Source organism: Suricata suricatta, chromosome 4, assembly GCF_006229205.1.
Source record: "Suricata suricatta isolate VVHF042 chromosome 4, meerkat_22Aug2017_6uvM2_HiC, whole genome shotgun sequence".
Taxonomy (NCBI): Eukaryota; Metazoa; Chordata; class Mammalia; order Carnivora; family Herpestidae; genus Suricata; species Suricata suricatta.
Genome location: NC_043703.1, coordinates 56140501 through 56154033, shown reverse-complemented (window position 1 = coordinate 56154033; position 13533 = coordinate 56140501). Strand labels below are relative to the sequence as shown.

Genomic DNA, 13533 nt, shown 5'->3' with positions numbered 1-13533 from the left:
AACATAGCCTAACTTCTGGCCAGATTAACATAAATTCCCACACTAAAAGGTTATTTACCTCAATTTTTAGTACACAATATAACATGTCTGGCTTTCACACAAAAAATTCAAGTTATATCAAAAAGCAAGAAAAAAAATCACAGTTTGAAAAGACAAAGCAATTATCAGAGCCAGAATAAGGTATGACACAGGTGTTGGAATTACCAGTCAGGGAATTGAGAATAATTATTACTAAAATGTTAAGGGTTCTGATGGAAAAAGTAGACAAGATGGAAGAACAGAGGGTTAATGTAAGTGTAGCAGGATTCTCACACAGAGAGTTGTGACACTGAGGCTTTTTATCCAGAAAGCAACTATTATTTGTGCTGGCACAGTTCAGTTGGGTTTGTACCCAAAGAACTGAGTGCTGAACATCACATGGCATAGTTTTTTAATACACTTCTATTTCTTTGTCTCCCATATATGGTAACACACAAAAACATGCAGTCTAATTAAGTAGCCTCAGTTTACAAGGTCATGAGGGATGTTGTCACATAGGGGCATAGCCAGGTTACCTTGAAGTTTTCTCTCCCTTTTTTCTCTATCCTTAGGGAGGGGGCCCTACCACATAAGTAGAGAGATGGAAACCCCAAAGAATCAAAGGAAATGCTAGAAATTAGAGACAGTAATGCTTTCATTGGGCTCATCATGTAGGCTTGACACAACCAAGGAAAGAGTCAGTGAGCTTGAATTATGTGACTACAAACCTCCCAGACTGATATTAAAACAGGAGAAAAAATGAAACAAAATTTAAAAATTTAAGAATTGTGAGATATTTCAAAAAGAGTAACATACATAGAATTGGAATACCAGAAGGAAGAGAGAGATCAGGCAAAAGAAATATTTAAAGTAATAAGGTATGAAAAATTTCCAAAATTAGGACAGACCAGAAATCACAAATCCAGAAAGCTCAGAAACACAAAGCAAGATAACAACCAATATAATCTATATAATACACCTAGGCATATCATAATTTAACTGTAGAAACCCCAAAGCAAAGAGAATATCTTGAAAGATGTCAGAGGAAAAATACCCTATATGTAGAGGAACAGAGATATGAATTAGAGTGGACTTATCATCAGAAATCAAGCAAGAAGAGAGAGAACAAACTATTTGAAGTGTTAAAAGAAAAAAAAAAACAACCTAAAATTCTGTATTGAGGAGAAATGAAGACTTTCTTCAACAGAAACTAAGGAGTTTCATTGTTAGCAGAGCTGTCCTGCAAGAAATGCTAAAAGAAGCTCATCAGGCAGAAAGAAAATGATATGGTATTTGCAAAACATATCTGATGAAAGGCTTGTATCCAAAATATACAAGGAACTCTTAAAATTCAACAACAAAGAAACATAGTCCAATTTTAAAAATAGGTAAATGATGTGAACACTTCACTAAATAAGATAGTAAAATAAGTATATAAAAAATGCTCAACATCATATGTTACAAGGAAATGCTAATTAAAGCAATAATGAGCTACCACTACAAACCTATTAGGCTAAAATCCAAAAAACTAAAAATGCTAATTGCTAAGTAGAAACAGAAATTGTCCTTCATTGTTGGTAGGGATGCAAAATGGTAGAGCATTTTGCAAGACACTTTGGCAATTTCTTACAAAGCTGAAATAGTCTTTTTAAAAATAATTTTCAAACTTATGAACCATGAGATCACGACCTGAGCTCAAGTGAGATGCGTTAACCAACTGAGCCATCCAGGTGCCGCAAGTCTTACCATAACAATCCAGAGGTTGTGTTCCTAGGTATTGACCCAACTGACCTAAAAGCTTTTGTCTATACAAAATCCTGTGCACAAATACTTATCAAATTTGTCCAGCTTTTTCTTATTGTAAGGATGGGAGTGACAACTTCTAAGCTGTTTACATGTTGGAGATGAAACAGGAATTCTGGATATTATCTTTCAAAGAACTACAGTGACTGGAGGAAATATTACTGGGAGATCATATATTTTCCTTTTAAATATTCATAAAGCCGTAAGTCCACAAGACTGCCCATGTGGAATGATTTTAGAAATTTTTTGCCTTTCCTTAAAAAAACCTGCAATAACAAATCTTGTCCACTATTGATTAATCTCACCACAAAGTTATCATCAAAAATTTTTATATCTTTCTTAAGTGAAAATAATTTAACCTGTTGTCTAAGATCATATAAATGACTTTCTGATTGTTTTGTTGTTGTTGTTGTTGTTATTTGTTTTTTTCTTTTTCAATTTTTATTTAATTTGCAGTTAGTTAACCTACAGGGTGTAATATTAGTTTCAGGGGTTCAATACTGTGAGTCAGCAATTCCGTGTAACAGCTGGTGCTCATCAGGACAGGGCAGGTGCACTCCCTACTCCCCCTCTGCTAACCAACTTCTCTAGAGTGAAGGGTCTGTTTCTTGATTTGTCTCTCTTTTTTCCCCCTTGACTTTATGATTCTTTTTAACTTGTTTTGATAGGAAAAGAATTCAAGGCTATAGCCTGTGAAATCCAAGACAGGATAGCATGGGCATAAAAGGAAGAAGTGATGGCAGGTACGGAATACAGATACGACCTGGGAGGTTGGAAAAGCACAGACACATTTTACCTGCTAAATAGTTTGCCTGGATCAGCTGCTGTGAACTTCCAGCTTAACTTGTGGGTGAATGGAACAATGTAGCTTTTTGCCCTAACACTCTTGTGAGACTGAAATGTTAGTGTCTTTCACCTTTCTTCCCTGGGTTGCCACTATGCCTGAGCTACATGCATTACTTCCCACTCCCAAGGAGCCATATCTACACACTGCCTGATATGCCTCTTCTTCTCAGTATTTGAGAATCTTTCCTGGAAGTCAAGGTCAAGTTGTACCAGAGAACTCTAAATGGAATGAGGGATTATGGGGTAAAGAACAATTTCTTAAAAATCCTTTATTTATCACAAGTGATCCTCTCTAGAGAGGAGCCTGATGAGCTTGAATGGCTGTCCAAGAAGGGGAAAAGTCAGGCTATGGGAAAGCTAACCTCTTTTCTCTGGTGCAGAACGTGAAGGGCTGTCAAAATGCCTCTGGTGTGTGCTGTCCCTTGTAAGCCCTCAGTGAGTGGATCAAGGGCTGTGGGTTTCTTTCCTCTGACTTGTCCTCATGAAGCCGAGGTTCCCTCTGGGTATCTGTAGCAAATGTTCTTGATGACTTCACTGACTTCTAGAATGCTTTCCGTGTTTACCTCCTCTGAAAGGTTCTGGCACTGGGAGGTTTCACAGCACAGCCTAACCCACGCTGACTTGCACACTGCCTTGTACCTTCAGTCACACAGGGTGTATGAAGAAAGTAGGGAGTTGTATCATTGGGGCCGTGGCTCCCTTCTCACCCTCTTCCTGATCCTGGGGACTTCAGGGAGCCCCTGCCTTCAGCAAGGGCCTCAATGGGAACTGTGCCAGTAGGTGGGGTTGCTGCCTGAGGGAGGATTCTGGGCTACTGGAGAGTTAGGCTCCTGTCCTCTTATTCTTCTATTAAGAATGGTAGATACTGAGGTGCCTGAGTGGCTCAGTCGGTTAAGCATCCGGCTTCGGCTCAGGTCATGATCTCATGGTTTGTGGGTTTGAGCCCCGCATCAGGCTCTGTGCTGACAGCTCAGAGCCTGGAGCCTGCTTCGGAGTCTGTACCTCCCTCTCTCTCTGACCCTCCCCTGCTCATGCTATCTCTCTCTGTCTCTCAAAAATAAATAAAAAACATAAAAAAAAAGAATGGTAGATACTATAGTTGGAGAAATAGCCAGGTTTATATTCACTCCATATATTATTAACATATTTTTTATATATGGTTTACATTGAAGATCATTAGTCTTACAAGAAGGACTTTAGGCAGAAGGTACTTTTTGGGACTATACAAAGGTTTCTCAATACACTAGGTGCTAAGTAAGGAAGTAGAGCCTTTTATAAATGAGAGGGGCTACACACATGCAGAGAAATTCTCTGATCCCAACTGCAGAGCCTTGGGAAAATTTAAGCTATTCTTTAATTATGGAAGCACTGTATTAGTGATTTTCAGTGTGTGCTTAGCACTTGGACCGAATAATCAGGGAGAAGTTATTTAAAATGCAGATTTCTGGCTGATATTTTTGCCTAGGGAGTCAGAGTCTCTGAAGTGAAGCCTGGGACATCTATGTTTTAAACTAATTTCCTTGGTGATTCTTATAAGGATTATTAAATAATGAGTGCCTGAGGGACTTCCTTTAGTTGGATTTATTTTTTCTTTCTTTAAATTGAAGTATGATTGGGCCCCTCATTTTGGCTTAGTTGACTGGGAGTCAGATTCTTGATTTCATCTCAGGTCATGATCTCAAGATTCTTGGGTTTGAGCCCTGAGTGTGGCTCTCTGCTGACAAGGTGGAGCCTGCTTGGGATTCCGTCTTCCTCTCTCTCTGCCCCTCCCTTACTTGCTCTTTCACTATCTCTCTCAAAAATGAATAAGTAAACCTAAAAAAATAAATTGAAGTATGATTAACATACCGTGATAAGGTGCTGGTGGCTTAGTCCGTTAAGCATCCGACTCTTGATTCAGAGCTCAGGGCATGATCTAATGGTTCGTGGATGCAAGTACTGCATTGGGCTCTGTGCTGACATTGCAGAGCCTACTTGGGATTCTCTCTCCTCTGCTCTCTGTCCTTCCCAGCTCTCTTTCCCTCTCTTTCAAAATAAGTATAAAAAACATTTAAACCAACACAACCTCCCCCCATCCAGAACCATACAGTGTTATATTTCAAGTGTACAAAATACTGATTTGAAAATTCCATACATTACCCTTACAGAATAAGTGAAGTCACTATCTGTCACCAAACAATGTTACTACAGTATTATTTTCTATATTCCCTATGTTGTACTTTCCATGTTTGTGACTTAATTATTTTATAAATGGAAGTATGTACCTCTCTGTTTTGTTCATCTCTCCCTCTGCAATTTCTCTTTGGAAGCCCCAGTTTGTTCTCTGTATTTAAGTGTCTGGTTTTGTTTTGTTTTTGTTTTTTTGGATTCCATATATAAATGAGATCATATAGTATTTGTCACTCTCTGTCTGACTTACACCCTAAACTTAAAACACTCCACATCTGGATGCTGGAGTGGCTCAGTCTGTTAAGTGTCTGACTTTTGATTTTGGCTCAGGTCATGATCTCACAGTTTGTGGGACCGAGCCCTGCACTGGGCTCTGTGCTGACAGCTTGGAGCCTGCTTGAGTTTCTCTCTCTTCCTCTCTCTCTCTCTCTGCCCTCCTCCTCTTGTGCCCTCGCTTTCTCTCAAAATAAATAAGTAAAACAAAAAACAACACTCCACAATTGTCATATTTAAAAGTCTAATGTTATTTTTGGCTTAAATAGAATGGTAGGCAAAATTCTAAGATGACTTCTGGTGACTCATGACCTTGTGAAATCTCTTTGACTGTGGGTGGGGCTTTTAAATTGCTTCTAACCAGTATATGATGGGAAAATTGATGGGATACCACTTCCTTGATTATGTTACATTAGTTGCAAAGGGATTTTACAGATGTAGAAGGTTTATTTCTTACTCATGTTACCAGTGACCCTACTCCATGCTCTTTTCTGTCCAGGATCCAGGTCAAGGAGCTGCCACTATTTGGGACATGGCTGTGCTCCTGGCAAAGGGAGAAGAGAGATGGTGAAATATGGGGTCATTATTAAGGCTCTTACTTGGAAATGGTACCATGATTTTCATCACATTTTATGCATAAAAGCAAGCCACATAGCCAGGCCTGATATCAGTAGAAAAGGAAACAAAATTCTCCCATTGGAGGATCATCAAATATTTGGGAACAAAATCTACAGAATTGTAGATACTAACAATAGGACAAAATGTGGATGGGCCCAGTGGAAAAGGAAGTGGGCAAAAAAGAAAAATAAGATGTGCCTTGGGATGAAAATAGAGGCATTAGGACACCAGTTACAATGCTACTTAGTGAATAAGGGCTTCACTTAGTTGAACTGACCAATTTTTTTTTTAACTTCTTTCAAATGACTTCAGTTACAGTCATTTAAATCCTTCATGGAACAGAGTTTTTAGGCAGCTGACACATATGTGGATCAAGTCCAATCAATAGTGGATTTTTTACCAAGCACTTGTGAAATTTGATGTTTTCAGTTGGAAGGTTTGTTTCATTTTTATCTTTCCAATAAATACAACTTCACCATTTGCCATTTGTAAAATGATTTGTTTATCTATTTGGAAACAGCATGCAAGAACATTGTCAGGGAAATTGATGAGACAAGAAATTGTTTTGAAATCCTAAAAGTTTCTCAGCATAGGAAACTTCATAGAAACCTTCTGGAACCCTTGATGAGAACTTTAGGATCAGTCAGTCACCCAAGTTTTAATGCCAATCTGTAACATAAATGCTTCCAATATTCAAAGCTGTTCTGTCACTTGATATATTTTAATGTGGAATCTCACCTCCTACAACTGTATTGGGAGATTTTGTGACATGAAAATTTCATATGAAGTTCCCAAAATTATTATGTGTTTAACATATTTAAACATTTTTCCCCCTTAAGTCTAGAGTAGTAGAAAGATTGATAGACTATGGCATAAAGAAAGCTTAGGAAAAAAATGATTATAAACCACTATCTCTTTATTCTCTTTTACTCTCAATGAACTTAATCTATAGCCACTACATAATGTCCTGCTGGATACAGTGAATATAAATGACTTTTCCCCTTGGGAATTCTGCATGCAGAATACTTAGCATTGTGCCAGCTATACAGTAGGCACCCAGTAAACGTTCTGAAGCAGAAACAAGAAAAGCAATCCCAATGCTTAATGAAGTAAAGAGGATGGTTAGGCAATTGAGGACCACAGGGAAGAATTTAAACTTTATTTTGAAAAGTTAATTTTTGTTTACTAATGTTAGGCTTTTTTCCCCCCAATGCAAGTCACTGATTCACGAACACAATCGGAGTTGGTTACTTTAGTTTGGCCTAACGGCCCCTCCTGAGGAGCTGGAAGTCCTCCTAAGAGAGCCCCATGGAGCAGAAGCTCAGGGTTTTTTAAGGGTTTTGGTGAGGCAAAATGGGTCATCATTAGTTAACCAATTACAATTTACAGCATTTCATTGTAGCCAATTATATTGTAATACACAGATGTTAGTTTTGGCAGGAGCCTATTATTTTAAAGTTCTTAGTCATAGTTAGACACCTACACCTACAATGTCTAGGGGTCTATAGGCTAGGTGACGTTAACCTCACCTTGGACTTTGCTTCGGCCAGGTCTTATTAAAAGGGTGGGGTTGGTTAACAGAATCTTGAAAAACAAGTTAAACTTTAGGTCACAACGTTTGTTATCAAGTTACATTCTTAGGGTCTTTCCAGAGCCCAGTTGCTCAACCTATAGTTATTTACCAGAATGGGAGTGGGAGAGTGAAACAATGGTTGGTATTTTAGGGTCCAGATTGACCAAGGGAATAGGGTCTTACAACTAAAACAATAGTAGTGATGTTAGAAAGTTTCTTCAGCCAGTGAGTCTAATAGGAAAGGTGATGAGGGCAGCAGGATTCTGAGGATCATTTGTGTTGAACATTCTTCTCTGAAAGTCTCTCAGAACTTTTTCTGGTGGTCTGGGTGCAATCCTGAAGTATTACATTGTATCCTGGAAATTTTGCACATGGAACTAGAATCAGGAACATTTTCATTGTTCTGATTTATAATGGTAGTTAAATAATTGTGTCTATGAACCATCCTGGACTTCTTAAAATTCTCCCCTCTTGTTTTTGAGAAATGTCGTAGACTCTGGGTCTGGAGTTCTCTCTTGTCCAGCAAGAGAGAGGACTTAACGATTGAAATGAGAGAGAGGCCAATGTCCAGGAGAAGACAAGAACCCCAAGTAAGGGTCCTTACTCCATTTTTATTAGGTCAGAAGGCTTACAAGCGTGATGGACATGCACAAAGAGACAATGAATCCATGAACATTAACTCATGGGTTTGAGGGAAAGGGGGTTTCAAAGATACGCAGCGTTAGTAGTTTGGGTCTATACCAAACAAAATCCTGGCCCTGGGTGGAAGGTTGTTAACAGCAGACATGAGGGGCCATCTCTGTTTACCTAAACTGGCCTAGGGCACAAGAAAGACAGAGCATGCTACCAGAAGGTCAACAAGGCACCTTTCTTTTGCTAACTAACTCAGCTCTGGGCAAATTTGCCCTGCTGTTGTCTAAAGTCCTGTTTTCCTGTTTTTGTTCTTCCTTCCTATGAAAGCAGCTCTCTGCTTTCGTACTAAATTGGCAGGGTGTTTCCACCCTGAATACCTAATCATGTTTACCTAATTTTGGATGCTTCCATCCTGAGATTTCTTATTCTTATACTTTTATGCTATATTGGGGAACTTTGCCCTGTTTACCTAATCTTGTTTACCCAAACTTGGGTGGGTTCATCCTGTGACTTTCTAATTCTTTATGTCTTGTTAGCCCATCTGTGCAGGCTCAAGGAATTCGTAAGCTTCTTCTCCACAGAGAAATATAGTGATGATTCCAGGATCACCCAGCCAAAAGTGATGGAATCGGACCAAGAAGCCAAGCCTGACTACACATCTAGACTTCTTTCTACTATGAAAGAAATGAACTATGATTGTTGTGCTAATGAAAGGTGATCAAAATCTCATGTTTTGAGAATGACAATATGGCTATCTCCATATTAAAAACAATTGCTATGATTTTGAGTCTTCTACTAGGATGTTCCTAGACAGCTATTTGTCCTATTTTCCCCACTAATTAATAAATACAACCTAATTGGATGTCCATCTAAATTAAACCTCAAAGAGTTTTAACTACTTGTGTTTCCAGGATTAGTAGGTTGGGCTCAAGACTCTTTGGCACTATTCTGAAAACAAATTGGACTCTTTCCCTTTCTCTAAAAGGCAATCAGTATAGTCATTACACGATCAGTATTTCCTTCCTGAAACAAGCAGTTTGAATGAAAAGTAAGTTTATAAGTGTTTTGTCTTAAAATGTTGGCATAGCATCATTGAAAGGGGATGGTATAAATTTGAGAAGTAGGAAGAGAACACCTAATATCACTGGACATTTTTTTAATAGCCATCATCCAAATTTTCCCCATTTAATCCTAGTGTGTACTAAATTGTATTCCAATATTCTCAGTGTGTGTGGGGGGGGGGGCGACGGGAGGGGGGTAGGTAGGAAGAAACAATGTTTAATTGGAATGTGGCTACATGACTGTCATTAAATCAGTGAAGTCAGCCAAACCAGTTTGGTGTCTTGAAGGCAAAACAACCTCTTAATTAACGAAATTTCTCACTTTTAAAATTGAGTGGATTTCTTGTTGCATGGATACAGCATCAAATAAAACTAAAAATTAGAGATTTCTGTAAACCATAGGAGGCATTGAGCAGTGGAACATTGTGGAGAAGGCACGCACAATCAACTTTGGGTGATCTGAACACTGCCTAGAGCTCCCTCCCTCTCTACTCCTGCTAACCCAGCTCCAGGTACCAGACCCATCTGGTATGGAGACCCCTACTCAGTGTTGCATTCCCAGCATGTTCCGTAATCCTACCTGAAATATTAACTAATAATGACTTCTACCTCTCAGCTTCCAGGGTGTATTTGAGTTGTAATGAGAGATTATAAGGAATAGCATCTCTAATGATTATATTTTAAGTAGATGATGGGTGAAATTTTGGGGGGTTAGAGAATTCTCAGTCTTATCCCACAGGGGTCTGTGTTGCTATGGAGGCTATTCCATGCAATGAACACAGCTTACAAAAATAGAGCCAAAGTCAGACAGTGAGAATTTTAGTCGGATTCTTCATCCTGTTGTTATTCCTAACTGATTTGGAAGCACTGAGAATGAGTTTGAGAATTTGCTACCTATAAATGACAAGCTAGGAAAAGGAGGCATAAGGATATACAACCACACACGTTTACTGAGAACAAATATACTAAACACTGAACCAGGTATGCAGGTGAGCAAAACAAGTAGGGTCTGTGTCTTCATGTTACTTGATAGGATAGTGGCAGGAGCTAGAAAGTGATCAGAAATGTACACATATACTATGAATATCAATAAATACTGTGAGGGAAAAGAAAAGGAGGCTTTTACCCAGGGAAAGATTATCTCACTGGTGAAATTCACAGACTCTGGAGCCCAAATGTCTGGATTCAAATCCCACCTCAGTTGTGTGATCTTGGGCATATTACTTAAGCTTTCAGTGCCTTATTTTCCTCAGCTGGTGTAATGCCCAAGATTTCAATATCACCCCCAAAAACCAGAGACCACCAGGGAGACCGAGTCACACATGCAAAACCAAAGGGCAGTTTTATTACGGCTTAGGCTTGCCAGGCCTAAGTTCGGTCTCACAGCCTTCACCAAAGCAGTGGATCCGTGCTGAGAGCCCCGAACAAGGGCTGAGCAGGGTTTTTATGGGGTTTGGGAAGGGGAAATTACAAGAAATTGTGACATAGGTACAGTGACCCAATCATAATGGTACAACAGTATTGGCAGCAACTTTAACCAAACACATTGTTCAGAGCATTTGTTACTTTTGGTGGGACCCAATTACAACATTTAGGGTATCTTTGAAATTAACCAAGTACAAAGCAAGTTCAGGGTCTTATTCGGTGACTATCGGGTTAACTTTAACATTAGGTAACAGGGTCCTACCTAAAGTTTCTATCTGTAGGCCTCACGTTTAGGGATGTGGAGAGAGGTAGCTGGCCTTCCCTGATTGGATACCACAAAGTGGTCTCGCCTGCCTCAGGTAATGTGTAACCGCCTAATAGTTCCGGAGAGACTGAACCTTAGACCTTCTAGTTTAGAGGGGGACCTCTGTCATGGAGTCTGTTAGGTTCAGACTTTGTCCTTACACTGGAAAATGGGGATAGTAAGAATATCTACCTTATGGAGTTGTTGTGAGGATTAAGTGAATTAGTATATGGAAGGTGATTAGAACAGACTGGCACCAAGCAGACCTTTGGCTATTATTATTATTTCTGGGGGTCAGGGAGAGAGAAACCCTGAGGAAATGCCAGTTGAGGATGATACAGAAGAAGCTCCATGAAGAAGATTAGGGAATGGGCTCTAGGTAGAGCAAAAGCTTCTGAGAGATAAGAAGCAGCACAGTACATTTGAGAGATGGAGGGAAGAAAGAGCCCATCTAGAGGTTGAGATAAGGCTGGTCCAGTGAGAAATGATGGTGAGCTAGGGGTGGCTGGTGGGGATCAAGAGGGGCAGTTTAGACTCTCAAGATTAGTATAAAAGAATGAGCACAAACTGATGTTGACTGATTGTGGCCTGGGATAAAAATCAGCAGGAATCAAGAACATCACCTTGATTTCAGGCTTTCGCAAAATTAAAAAAGAACAACAATGCAGTCCTACCTCAATCATCCAGTCAAATGTAGGAAGCAGTGGAGAGAAAAAGTACCAGGGATGAGTGGAGAGAAGAGGAAAGAAGAGCAAGGAAGAGTCATAGTGGGCATCTTTCCTGTGTAGAGGCCCTGCCAGGTGGTGGAGGTGAGGGTGACAGGCTCAGCACACAGGCTAGTCATAGCTCGCAGGGGACTGTGGTATGCATGACCTTTTACAGCAGTGCCCTTGCTTCCTAGTAAGTGTGGTTCGATGGAAGTCATACACTTACAGGAAGGCTCATCCCACCGGGAACCAAAGTTGGAATATGGAGAGAGGCTAATGCCTCCTTTCTACAAAGCTTGGGGAGAGATGTTCCCAAAAGGAGACAGTATTAGCTATGTTGAGTGAAGCTAAGAGATCCATCATGGAAAAGTGCCCATCTAATTTGGTTACATGGACATCTCGGGAATTAGAGTAGTTTTCTGGTGGTCCCATTTTGCAGATGAACAAATAGAGATTAGAAGATAAACTAACTAGGCTTAGAGTGCCAGGTAGCTCAGTTGGTTAACTGTCCAACTCTTGATTTTGACTCAGGCCGTGAACTCATGATTTATGAGTTTGAGCCCCATGTCAGGCTTTGCACCGACAATGCAGGGCCTGCTTGGGATTTTCTCCCTCCCTCCCTCCCTCCTTCCCTCCCTCCCTCCCTCACTGTCTGCCCGCCTCACTCGTGTGCATGCACTCTCTCTCTTTCTCTCAAAAATAATTAATTTGAAAAAAAGGGATGAACTAGTCTTAGGGCAAGCTGACAGTTCGGTTGATCTTCCTTAAATGATCATGCTTTTAATATCTGTATGTGTTTCCTCCATGTGGGAATTCACAGTGCACAGTGTGGGGTCTTTCTGCCTTTAACACTTATTTTATGCCTTTTCTTTATGTGGTTGGTGGAGAGTGGTGCTCTGGTTCTGGACATTAGCCCAGATCTAAACTCTGTCTTTTGAAAATACCTCAAAGTTCTAATACTTAAAACTCTTTCACCAAACTCAGCCCGTTCGGTAACATTTTCTTGAAGATTTAGTGTAGGTAAATTGTCAGTTTATTGTACCAATTTTTTAAATCCCTCTTGGTTAAGAGACCCATGCAATTAAAGCAAATGTATTGAAACAGATTTTTTACTTACTCAGGCTTATAACAAAATTTCACCCCAAACCAAGAACAACCACTTAACCATATTGAAGAGCTAATTTAGCTTCAGCTCAGCAATTTTGAAATAAGCACTTGTATAATAAAATTTAAATTACAGTAGCTCTTTTCTAGAGGTTACTGTGTATATATTTGTACCTTTATAATACACCCTATTATGGTTGATTTAATATTCTGTTATTTGCAACCAACATTAAATTCCTCCTGTTTATTTGACTTCTGGATTCATAAGTGTTAGTGACTTTTTGTTCATGTTTCATGTTCTTTTTTTTATATACTGAGTGAAGGGAGTGGCTTTGAGTCTAATTTGTAGCTGTGGTGATGATGTCTTTTTAACCCCCAGAATATATTTAGAAAGGTGCACATGTAAATCATAGTCCTATCTGAGGGATAAAAACACTAAAAAGAACAACATTGTTGGTGGTTGAAATGCAAAAGGCAGACTAACGTGGGGGAGAGATCGGAATGTTCTCTGTCAGTACTTCTGTAGGGCCACAACCAGATGGTTTAGGTCCTCTTCAGTTTAACCTTCAAACCAGTGTGATTCCTAGGTTATGCTCTGTCCCCTGCTTTTTTGGGTCTTTCTCTGCTTGGAGTGGAATTTTTTTTCTTTTGGATTCAGTTAACAGTTTGCTTCTAAACTAGATTTCTGAACTTATTTTTTCCTTTCACTCTACCTGCTGGTTTGGGACAGTATTGCCTTAACTTGATGAAAATCTTTGCTCCTGGTTGAGGATGCAGTAGGTATTTTTGCTGTGTGTAGATGAAGTTTACATTTGCCTGTCATGGGGTGGCGGAGCACAAGCATTTCAGTCTTGATCACTGGACAGAAGATTCCTGATTTTCACATTGGAGTGAATCTGAAGCAGAGTGTGTATGTGGCTAGAGGGTTGTAAGCACCAGGACAGCCCGTTTTCCAGGCTTTCCCCCTCAACCTCCTCGTCCCCCTGTAGTGCTCTCTTG

At 39.7% G+C, this 13533-nt stretch overlaps 1 long non-coding RNA gene across 2 annotated transcripts in view; it reads left to right on the top strand.

Moving 5' to 3' along the window:
• The window catches only part of LOC115290776, a 29521-nt gene extending 20807 nt beyond the window's left edge, over positions 1–8714 (top strand). Inside the window, exon 3 of one of the 2 annotated variants that reach the window (XR_003908188.1) lies at positions 8470–8714. This is a non-coding gene — a long non-coding RNA (uncharacterized LOC115290776). Of the gene's footprint in view, positions 1–2489; positions 2565–8469 lie in introns of those variants that run through there. The other variant, XR_003908189.1, reaches the window with a different exon arrangement.
• Positions 8715–13533: the final 4819 nt, after the last annotated feature.